This window comes from Durio zibethinus, chromosome 7 (genome assembly GCF_047325235.1).
Source record: "Durio zibethinus cultivar Kanyao isolate XHJ-2024 chromosome 7, ASM4732523v1, whole genome shotgun sequence".
NCBI lineage: Eukaryota > Viridiplantae > Streptophyta > Magnoliopsida > Malvales > Malvaceae > Durio > Durio zibethinus.
This window is the reverse complement of record NC_143168.1, coordinates 7,306,488-7,317,311: the sequence shown is the minus strand read 5'-3', so window position 1 is coordinate 7,317,311 and position 10,824 is coordinate 7,306,488.

Genomic DNA, 10,824 nt, shown 5'->3' with positions numbered 1-10,824 from the left:
CGGCCAGCTGAGCGCCCGCATGCTCGTTTCGTGGGTTGGCTTAGGCATACAGGGTTTATTCCATGTCTAAGGCCCAGTCGGATCGAGGGTTGTGGCAGCAGGATCGGCAGCGGGATCGACAGCACGCAGAGGGGGACCGAGCTGATCCTCAGCTTGTGCATTATGCCTCTCTGGTCGGCCTTTCCGGTCGGCTGAGTGCCCGCACGCTCGTTTCGTGGGTTGACTTAGGCATACGGAGTTCATCCCCAGTCTAAGCATACAGAGTTCATTCCCAGTCCAAGATCGGATTGGACCGAGGGTTGCAGCAGCAGGATCAGCCACACGAAAGGGGGACCGAGCCGATCCCTGGCTTGCGCATTCTACCCCTCCGGTCGGCTGAGCGCCCGCACGCCCGTTTCATAGGTTGGCTTAGGCATAGGGAGTTCATTCCATGTCTAAGCCCCAGCCGGACCGAGGGTTGTGGCAGCGGGAACGACAGCACGTAGAGAGGGACCGGGTCGGTCCTGACTTGCGCATTATTACTCTCCGATCGGTTCAGTGCCCGCACACTCATTTCATGGGTTGACTTAGGCATACGGAGTTCATTCCCAGTCTAAGATCAGATCAGACCGAGGTTGTGGCAGCAAGATCACAGCACGCAAGGGGGACCGGGCCAATTCTCGACTTGCACATTCTATCTCTCTGGTCGGTTGAGCACCCGTACGCTCGTTTCATGGGATGGCTTAGTTATACGGAGCTCATTCCATGTCTAAGCCCCAGCCAGACCGAGGGTTGTCGCAACAGAATCGACAGCGAGATCGACAGCACGCAGAGGGTGACAGGTTGATCCTCGGCTTGTGCATTATGCCTCTTCGATCGGTTGAGCACCCGTACGCTCATTTTATAGGTTGACTTAGGCATATGGAGTTCATTCCCATTCTAAGATTAGATCGGACTGAAGGTGGTGGCAGCAGGATCGACAGCATGTAGGAGGGACCGGGCCAGTCCCCGGCTTGTGCATTCTGCCTCTTCGGTCGGTTGAGCACCCGCACGCTCGTTTCGTGGGTTGGCTTAGGCATATGGAGTTCATTCCATGTCTAAGCATATGGAGTTCATTCCCATTCAAAGATCAGATCGGACCGAGGGTTGTGACTGTAGGACCAGCAGCAGGATCGACAGCACGCTGGAGAGGATCGGGTGGATCCCCAACTTGCGAATTCTGTCTTTCTTGTCGGTTGAACACCCGCACGCTCATTTCCTGGGTTGGCTTAGGCATGCGAAGTTCATTCCATGTCTAAGCCCCAACCGGACCGAGGGTTGTGGCAGCAAGACCGACAACCGGATCGGTAGCACGTAGAGTGAGACCGAACTGATCCTCGACTTGCGCATTATGTCTCTCCGGGTGGCCTTTCAGGGCGGCTGAGCGATTGCACGCTCGTTTCATGGGTTGACTTAGGCATACGGAGTTCATCCCCAGTCTAAGCATACAGACTTCATTCCCAATCTAAGATTAGACCGGATCGAGGGTTGTCGTAACAGGATCGACAGCACGCAGGAGGGACCGAGCTGATCCTCAGCTTACGCATTCTACCACTCCGATCGACTGAGTGCTCGCACGCCCGTTTCATGGGTTGGCTTAGGCATAGGGAGTTCATTCCATGTCTAAGCCCCAGTTGGACCGAGGGTTGTGGCAACGGGACCGACAGCACGCAGAGGGGGATCGGGCTGATCCTCGGCTTGCGCATTATGCCTCTCTAGCCGGCTCAACACCCGCACGCTCATTTTGTGGGTTGACTTAGGCATACGGAGTTCATTCCCAGTCTAAGATCAGACCGGACTAAGAGTTGTAGCAGCAGGATCGACAGCACATAGAGGGTGACCAGGTCGACCCCCGGTTTACGCATTCTGCCTCTCCAATCGGCTGAGTGCCTACACGCTCGTTTCGTGGGTTAGCTTAGGCATACGAAGTTCATTCCATGTCTAAGCATATAGAGTTCATTCCCAGTCTAAGATCGGATCGGACCGAGGGTTGCGACAGCAGGACCAGCAACAGGATCGATAGCACGCAGGAGGGGATCGGGCCACTCCCCGGCTTGCGGATTCTGCCTCTCTGACTGGCTGAGCACCCGCACGCTCATTTCGTGGGTTGGCTTAGGCATACAGAGTTCATTCCATGTCTAAGCCCCAACCTGACCGAGGGTTGTGGCAGCAGGACCGACAGTGGGATCGACAGCACGTAGAAGGGGATCGAGCTGATCCTCGACTTGCACATTATGCCTCTTCGGCCGACCTCTCCGACCGGCTGAGTGTCCGCACGCTCGTTTCGTGGGATGACTTAGGCATACGGAGTTCATCCCTAATCTACGCATACAGAGTTCATTCCCAATCTAAGATCGAACCGGACCGAGGGTTGCGGTAGCTGGATCGATAGCATGAGGGGGGGCCAGGCCGATCCCCGGCTTGCACATTTTGCCTCTTCGATCGGCTGAGCGCCCGCATGCTCGTTTCATGGGTTGTGGCAGTGGGACCGATAGCACGCAGAGGGGGATCGAGCCAATCCCCAGCTTGCGCATTATGCCTCTCTGATCGGCTAAACGCCCGCACGTTCATTTCGTGGGTTGACTTAGGCATGCGGAGTTCATTCCCAGTCTAAGATCGGACCAAACTGAGGGTGACGACAGCCGGATCGACAACACGTAGGGGGGACTGGGCCGATCCCCGACTTGTGCATTCTGCCTCTTCGACCGGCTGAGCACCCGCACGCACGTTCATTTCGTCGGTTGGCTTACGCATACGGAGTTTATTCCATGTCTAAGCATACAGAGTTCATTCCTAGTCTAAGATTTTGAGCCATGGTGCACATACTGGGCTCGGGCATGTGCTGGTGTCGCATTTTTTTTGCCCGGGGCATCATCGTCGGAGCATCGCCAGAGAGCCTAACCAGCGGCATTGGGGGTTCTGGCGATTGGGAGGGCCGGGCGGGTGTTCGCACATGATGTGCAATGGGTGCTGGTACTTGGCCCTTATATTGGCCCCCTATCCCTCATCCAACCTCGAGAACTCACACCCCCTTAAAGAGCATTTGAGATTTTATAGGTTTGCTGCCAGTAGCCATTAAAGTGTCTGAAATGGGGACACTTTTTTCAAACGATCACAAAATCTTCTCCACTTCGAGTTTTTAGCTGAATTTTTTTGTGCATGCCAACAAAAATACAAGGATCACCTCTACAAATTTGGGGACAAAACTCTTTCTAAAAAAATTTTAAAAAATCCCGAACCGTAAAAAGTTTTGAAAATCATGAAAAATAGAAAATGGGTCGTCTTGCCACGAAACTTCACATGAAGATTTAGGGGACCATTGTATGAATTTACAAGCCATAAAAATGGGATTGGCATGGCAGAAATATGAAGATGCGCTTGAACTCACCTACCACCCGTTCGATCCCCGGCTTCCGCATCCTGCCTCTTTGGTCGACTGAGCGCCTGCACGCTCGTTTCATTGGTCGACTTAGGCATACTGAGTTCATCCCCAGTCTAAGCGTACGAAGTTCATTCCCAGTCCAAGATCTGACCAGATCGAGGGTTGCGATAGCAGGATCGATAGCACGCAGGGGGGACCGAACCGATCCCCGGCTTGCGCATTCTGCCTCTCCGACCGGCTGAGCGCCTGCACTCTCATTTCGTGGGTTGGCTTAGGCATAGGGACTTCATTCCATGTCTAAGCCTAGCCAAACCGAGGGTTGTGGCAGCGGGACCAGTAGCACACAGAGGGCGATCGGGTCGATCCCCGACTTGCGCATTATGCCTCTCCGGTCGGCTCAATGCCTACATGCTCGTTTCGTGGGTTGACTTAGGCATACGGAGTTCATTCGCAGTCTAAGATAAGATCGAACCGAGGGTTATAGCTACAGGATCAATACCACACAGGGGGGACCGGGCTGATCCCTGGTTTACGCATTCTACCTCTTCGACAGGCTGAGTGCCCGCACGCCCGTTTCGTGGGTTGGCTTAGGCATAGGGAGTTCATTCCATGTCTAAGCCCAGTCAGACTGAGGGTTGTGGCAGCGGGACCAGCAGCACGCAGAGGGGGACCGGGCTGATCCCTGACTTGCGCATTATGCCTCTCTGGCCAGCTCAGCGCCTATACGCTCGTTTCGTGCGTTGACTTAGGCATACGGAGTTCATTCCCAGTCTAAGATCAGACTGGACCGAGGGTTGTAGCAGCAGGATCGACAACACGCAGGGGGGACCGAGCAATCCCCGGCTTGCGCATTCTGCCTCTTCGACTGGCTGAGCACCCGCACGCTCATTTTGTGGGTTGGCTTAGGCTGACGGAGTTCATTCCATGTCTAAGCCCAAACCTGACCGAGGGTTGTGGTAGTAGGACCGACAGCGGGATTGGCAACACACAGAAGGGGACCAAGCTGATCCCCGACTTGCACATTATGCCTCTTCGACTGGCCTCTCCGATCGGCTGAGCGCCCGCACGCTCGTTTCGTGGGATGACTTAGGCATACGGAGTTCATCCCCAGTCTACGCATACAGAGTTCATTCCCAATCTAAGATTGAATTAGATCGAGGGTTGCGGTAGCTGGATCGACAGCATGAGGGGGGACCAAGCCGATCCCCGGCTTGCACATTCTGCCTCTCCGATCGGCTGAGCGCTCGCACACCCATTTCGTGGGTTGGCTTAGGCATAGGGAGTTCATTCCATGTCAAAGCCTCAGTTAGACTGAGGGTTGTGGCAGCGGGACCGACAGCACACAGAGGGGGATCAAGTTGATCCTCGACTTGCGCATTATGCCTTTTCGGTCGGCTCAGCGCCTGGACGCTCGTTTCGTGGGTTGACTTATGCATATGGAGTTCATTCCCAGACTAAGATCAAATTGGACCGAGGGTTGTGGCAACAGGATCGACAGCACGTAGGGGGGAGCTGGCCTATCCTCGACTTGCGCATTCTACCTCTTCGGTCGGCTGAGCGCTCGTACGCTCGTTTCATCAGTTGGCTTAGGCATATGGAGTTTATTCCATGTCTAACCATACGGAGCTCATTCCCAGTCTAAGATTTTAAGCCACGGTGCACATGCTGGGCTCTAGCATGTGCTGGTGCCACATTTTTTTCACCTAGGGTACCATCGCCAGGGCATCGTCGGAGCATCGCTGGAGAGCCTAACTGACGATGTTGGGGGTTCCGACGATTGGGGGGCCGGGGGTGTGCGCACATGATGTGCGATGGGTGCTGCTACTTGGCCCTTATATTGGCCCCCTATCCCTCATCAAACCTCGAGAACTCACACCCCCTTAAAGAGCATTTGAGATTTTATAGGTTTGCTGCCAGTAGCCAGTAAAGTGTCTAAAATGGGGACACTTTTTTCAAACGGTCACAAAATCTTCTCCACTTCAAGTTTTTAGCTGAATTTGTTTGTGCATGCCAACAAAAATACAAGGATCACCTCTACCAAATTTGGGAACAAAACTCTTTCTAAAAAAATTTAAAAAAATCAAGAAATCGCAAAAAGTTTTGAAAATCGTGAAAAATAGAAAACGGGTCGTCTTGCCGCGAAACTTCACATTAAGGCTTAGGGGACCATTGTATGAATTTACAAGTCATAAAAATGGCATTAGCATCGCAGAAATATGAAGATGTGCTTGAACCCACCTACCACCCGTTCGATCCCCGGCTTATGCATCCTGCCTCTCTGGTCGGCTGAGTGCCCGCACGCTTGTTTTGTGGGTTGACTTAGGCATACAAAGTTCATTCCTAGTCTAAGATTGGACCGGATCGAGGGTTGCGATAGCAGGATCGACAGCACGCACGGGGGACCGAACCGATCCCCAACTTGCGCATTCTACCTCTTCGGTCTGCAGAGCCCCCGCATGCCCGTTTCGTGGGTTGGCTTAGGCATAGGGAGTTCATTCCATGTCTAAGCCACAGCTAAACCGAGGGTTGTGGTAGTAGGTCTGGCAGCGGGATCGACAGCACGCAGGGGGGACCAGGCCGATTCCCAACTTGTGCATTCTGCCTCTCCGGTCGGCTGAGCGTCCGCATGCCCATTTCATGGGTTGGCTTAGGCATAGGGATTTCATTCCATGTCTAAGCCCTAGCCAGACTGAGGGTTGTGGTAGTGAGACCGACAGCACGCAAAGGGGAACCGGGCTGATCCCCGACTTGCGCATTATACGTCTTCGGCCAGCTCAGTGCCTGCATGCTCATTTCGTGGGTTGACTTATGCATATGCAAGGGTTGCGGCAGCAGCATCGACAGCACACAGGGGGGATCGGGCCGATCCCCGACGTGCGCATTCTGCCTCTCCGATCGGTTGAGCACCCGTATGCTCGTTTCGAAGGTTGGCTTGGGCATACCGAGTTCATTCCATGTCTAAGCATACGGAGTTCATTCCCAGTCTAAGATCGGATCGGACCAAGGATTACGGTCGCAGGACCAGTACCAGGATCGATAGCACGTAGGAGGGTCCGGGTCGATCCCCGGCTTGCACATTCTGCCTCACCAGCTGGCCTCTCCGATCGGTTGAACATTCGCGCGGTCGTTTCATGGGTTGACTTAGCCATACAGAGTTCATTCCTAGTCTAAGCATACGGAGTTTATTCCAGTCTAAGATCGGACTGGACCAAGGGTTGTGGCAGCAGGATCGACAGCACGCAGGGGGACCGGGTCGATCCCCGACATGTGCTTTTTGCCTCTCCGGCTGGCTGAGCACCTGCAAGCCTATTTCATGGGTTGGCTTGGGCATAGGGAGTTCATTCCATGTCTAAGCCCCAGTTCGACCGAGGGTTGTGGCAGCGGGTCTGACAGCACGTAGAGGGGGACCAGGTTGATCGTTGGCTTGCGCATTATGCCTCTCCGGTCGGCTCAGTGCCCGAACGCTCGTTTCGTTGGTTAACTTAGGCATTCGGAGTTCATTCCCAGTCTAAGATCAGACCGGACCAAGAGTTACGACAGTAGGATTGCAGCACATAGGGGGATTGGGTCGGTCCCTGGCTTATGCATTCTGCCTCTTAGGCATACAGAGTTCATTTCATGTCTAAGCGTATGGAGTTCATTCCCATTCTATGATCAGACCGGACCGAGGATTGCAGCTGCAAGACCAGCAGCAGGATCGATAGCACGTAAGGGGGGACTAGGTCGATCCCCGGCTTGCACATTCTGCCTCATCGGCTGGCCTCTCTGGCCGACTGAGCGCTCGCACGCTCATTTCGTGGGTTGACTTAGGCATACGGAGTTCATCCCCAGTCTAAGCATAGGGAGTTCATTCCCGATCTAACATCGAATCAGATCGAGGGTTGCGGTAGCAGGATCGGCAGCACGCAGGGGTGACCGAGCCGATGCCTAGCTTACGCATTCTGCCTTTTCGACCGACCGAGCGCCCGCACGCTCGTTTTGTGGGTTGGCTTAGGCACAGGAGTACATTCCATGTCTAAGCCCCAACTGGACTGAGGGTTGTGGCAGCAGGACCGACAGCATGCAGAGGGGGACCGGGTTGATCCCCGACTTGCGCATTCTGCCTCTCTGACCAACTGAGTGCCCACACGCTTGTTTCGTGGGTTGGCTTAGGCATACGGAGTTCATTCCATGTCTAAGCATACAGAGTTCATTTCTAGTCTAAGAGTTTGAGCCACGGTGCACATGTTGGGCTCGGGCATGTGCAGGTGCCACCTTTTTCTCCCCCAGGGTACCATCGCCGGAGCATCGTCGGAGAGCCTAACCGACGGCATTGGGGGTTCCGACGTTTGGCGGGCCGGGGGGTGTGCGCACATTATGTGCGATGGGTGCTGGTACTTGGCCCTTATATTGGCCCCCTATCCCTTATCAAACCTCAAGAACTCACACCCCCTGAAAGAGCATTTGAGATTTTATAGGTTTACTGCTAGTAGCCATTAAAGTGTCTAACATGGGGACACTTTTTTCAAACGGTCACAAAATCTTCTCCACTTTGAGTTTTTAGCTGAATGTTTTTGCGCATGCCAACAAAAATAAAAGGATCACCTCTACCAAATTTGGGGACAAAACTCTTTCTAAAAAAATTTTAAAAAATCTTGAACTGTAAAAAGTTTCAAAAATTATGAAAAATAGAAAACGGGTCATCTTGCCATGAAACTTCACATGAAGGCGTAAGGGATCATTGTATGAATTTACAAGCCATAAAAATGGCATTGGCATGGCAGAAATATGAATATGTGCTTGAACCCACCTACCATCCGTTCGATCCCTAGCTTGCGCATCCTGCCTTCTGGTCAGCTGAGCGTCCGCATGCTCGTTTCGTGGGTTGACTTAGGCATACGGAGTTGATCTCCAGTCTAAGCATAGAGAGTTCATTCCCAGTCTAAGATCAGATCGGACCGAGGGTTGTGGCAACAGGATCGACAGCACGCAGGGGGACCGGACCGATCCCCGGCTTGCGCATTCTGCCTCTCCGGCCGGCTGAGCGTCCGTGCGCCCATTTCGTGGGTTGGCTTAAGCATAGGGAGTTCGTTCCATGTCTAAGCCCTAGCTGGACCGAGGGTTGTAGCTGCGGCACCGACAGCACGTAGAGGGGGATCGAGCCGATCCCCAGCTTGCGTATTATGCCTCTCCGACCGACTCAGCACCCACACGCTCATTAAGTGGGTTCACTTAGGCATACGAAGTTCATTCTTAGTCTAGGATCGAACTGGACGGAGGGTTGTGGCAGCAGAATCGATAGCACGCAGGGGGGACCGAACCGATCCCTAGCTTGCGCATTCTGCCTCTCCGACCTGCTGAGGTCCCGCACGCTCGTTTCGTGGGTTGGCTTAGGCATACAAAGTTCATTCCATGTCTAAGCCCCAGTCAGACCGAGAGTTGTGGTAGTAGGACCGACAGTGGGATCGGCAACACGCAGAGGGGGATCGGGCTGATCCTCGGCTTGCATATTATGCCTCTCCGGTCGGCCTCTCCGACCAGCTGAGTGCTCGTACGCTCGTTTCGTGAGTTGACTTAGGCATACAGAGTTCATCCCTAGTCTAAGCATACGGAGTTCATTCCCAGTCTAAGATCGGACCGGACTAAGGGTTTCAGCAGCAGGATCGGTAGCACGCAGGGGGGACCGGGCCGATCCCCGGCTTGCGCATTTTAGCTCCCCAGAGTTCATTCCATGTTTAAGTATACGAAGTTTATTCCCAGTCTAGGATCGGATCGAATCGAAGGTTGCGACAGCAGGACCAGTAGCAGGATCGGCAGCACGTAGGGGGGATCGGGTCGATCCCCGACTTGCATGTTCTGCCTCTCTGGCTGACCTCTTCGACTGGCAAAGCGACCGCACGCTCGTTTGGTGGGTTGACTTAGGCATACGGAGTTCATCCCCAGTCTAAGCATACGGAGTTCATTCTCAGTCTAAGATCGAATCGGATCGAGGGTTACGACAGCAAGATCGGTAGCACGCAGGAGGGACCAAGCCGATCCTCGGCTTACGCATTCTGCATCTTCGGCCGACTGAGTGCCCGTACGCTCGTTTCTTGTGTTGGCTTAGGCATAGGGAGTTCATTCCATGTCTAAGCCCCACCCAGACCGAGGGTTGTGGCAGCACGACCGACAGCACGTAGAGAGGGACCGGGTCGATCCTCAGCTTATGCATTCTGCCTCTCGGCCGGCTAAGCGCCCGTTCGCTCGTTTCATGGGTTGGCTTAGGCATACGGAGTTTATGCCAGTCTAAGTATACGGAATTCATTCCCAGTCTAAGATCAAACTGGACCGAGGGTTGCGGTAGCAAGATCGGTAGCACGCAGGGGGGACCAAGTCGATCCCTGGCTTACGCATTCTGCCTCTCCAACCGGCTGAGTGCCCGCACGCCCATTTCGTGTGTTGGCTTAGGCATAGGGAGGTCATTCCATGTCTAAGCCCCAGCCGAACTGAGGGTTGTGGCAGCGGGACCGATAGCACGTATAGGGGGACCGGGTCGATCCCCGGCTTGTGCATTCTGCCTCTCCGGCCGGTTGAGGGCCCGCACGCTCGTTTAATGGGTTGGCTTAGGCATATGAAGTTCATTCCTAGTCTAAGAGTTTGAGCCACGGTGCACATGCTGGGCTCGGGAATGTACTGGTGCTACATTTTTTTCGCCCGGGGCACCATTGTCGGAGCATCACCGGAGAGCCTATCCGGCAGTATTGGGGGTTTCGGTGATTGGGGGGTCGGGGGTGTGCACCCATGATGTACGATGGGTGCTGTTACTTGGCCCTTATATTGGCCGCTTATCCTTCATCAAACCTCTAGAACTCACACCCCCTTAAAGAGTATTTGAGATTTTATTGGTTTACTGCCAGTAGCCATTAAAGTGTCTGAAATGGGGACACTTTTTTCAAACGGTCACAAAATCTTCTCCGCTTCGAGTTTTTGGTTGAATTTTTTTGTGCATGCCAACAAAAATACAGCATCACCTCTACCAAATTTGGGGACAAAAATGTTTCTAAAAAAATTTAAAAAATCATGAAAAATAAAAAATGGGTCATCTTGCCACGAAACTTCACGTGAAGGTGAACGGGACCATTCTATGAATTTACAAGCCATAAAAATGGCATTGGCATGGCAGAAATATGAAAATGTGCATGAACCCACCTACCATCCATTCGATCCCTGGCTTACACATCCTGCCTCTCTGGTCGGCAGAGCGTCCGCAAGCTCGTTTCGTGGGTTGGCTTAGGCATACGAAGTTTATTCCATGTCTAAGCATACGAAGTTCATTCCTTGTCTAAGACTGAACCGGACCAAGGCTTGCGACAGTAGGACCAGTAGCAGGATTGGTAGCATGAAGGGGGGACCGGACCGGTCCCTGACTTACGCATTCTGCCTCTCCAGTCGGTTGAGCACCCGCA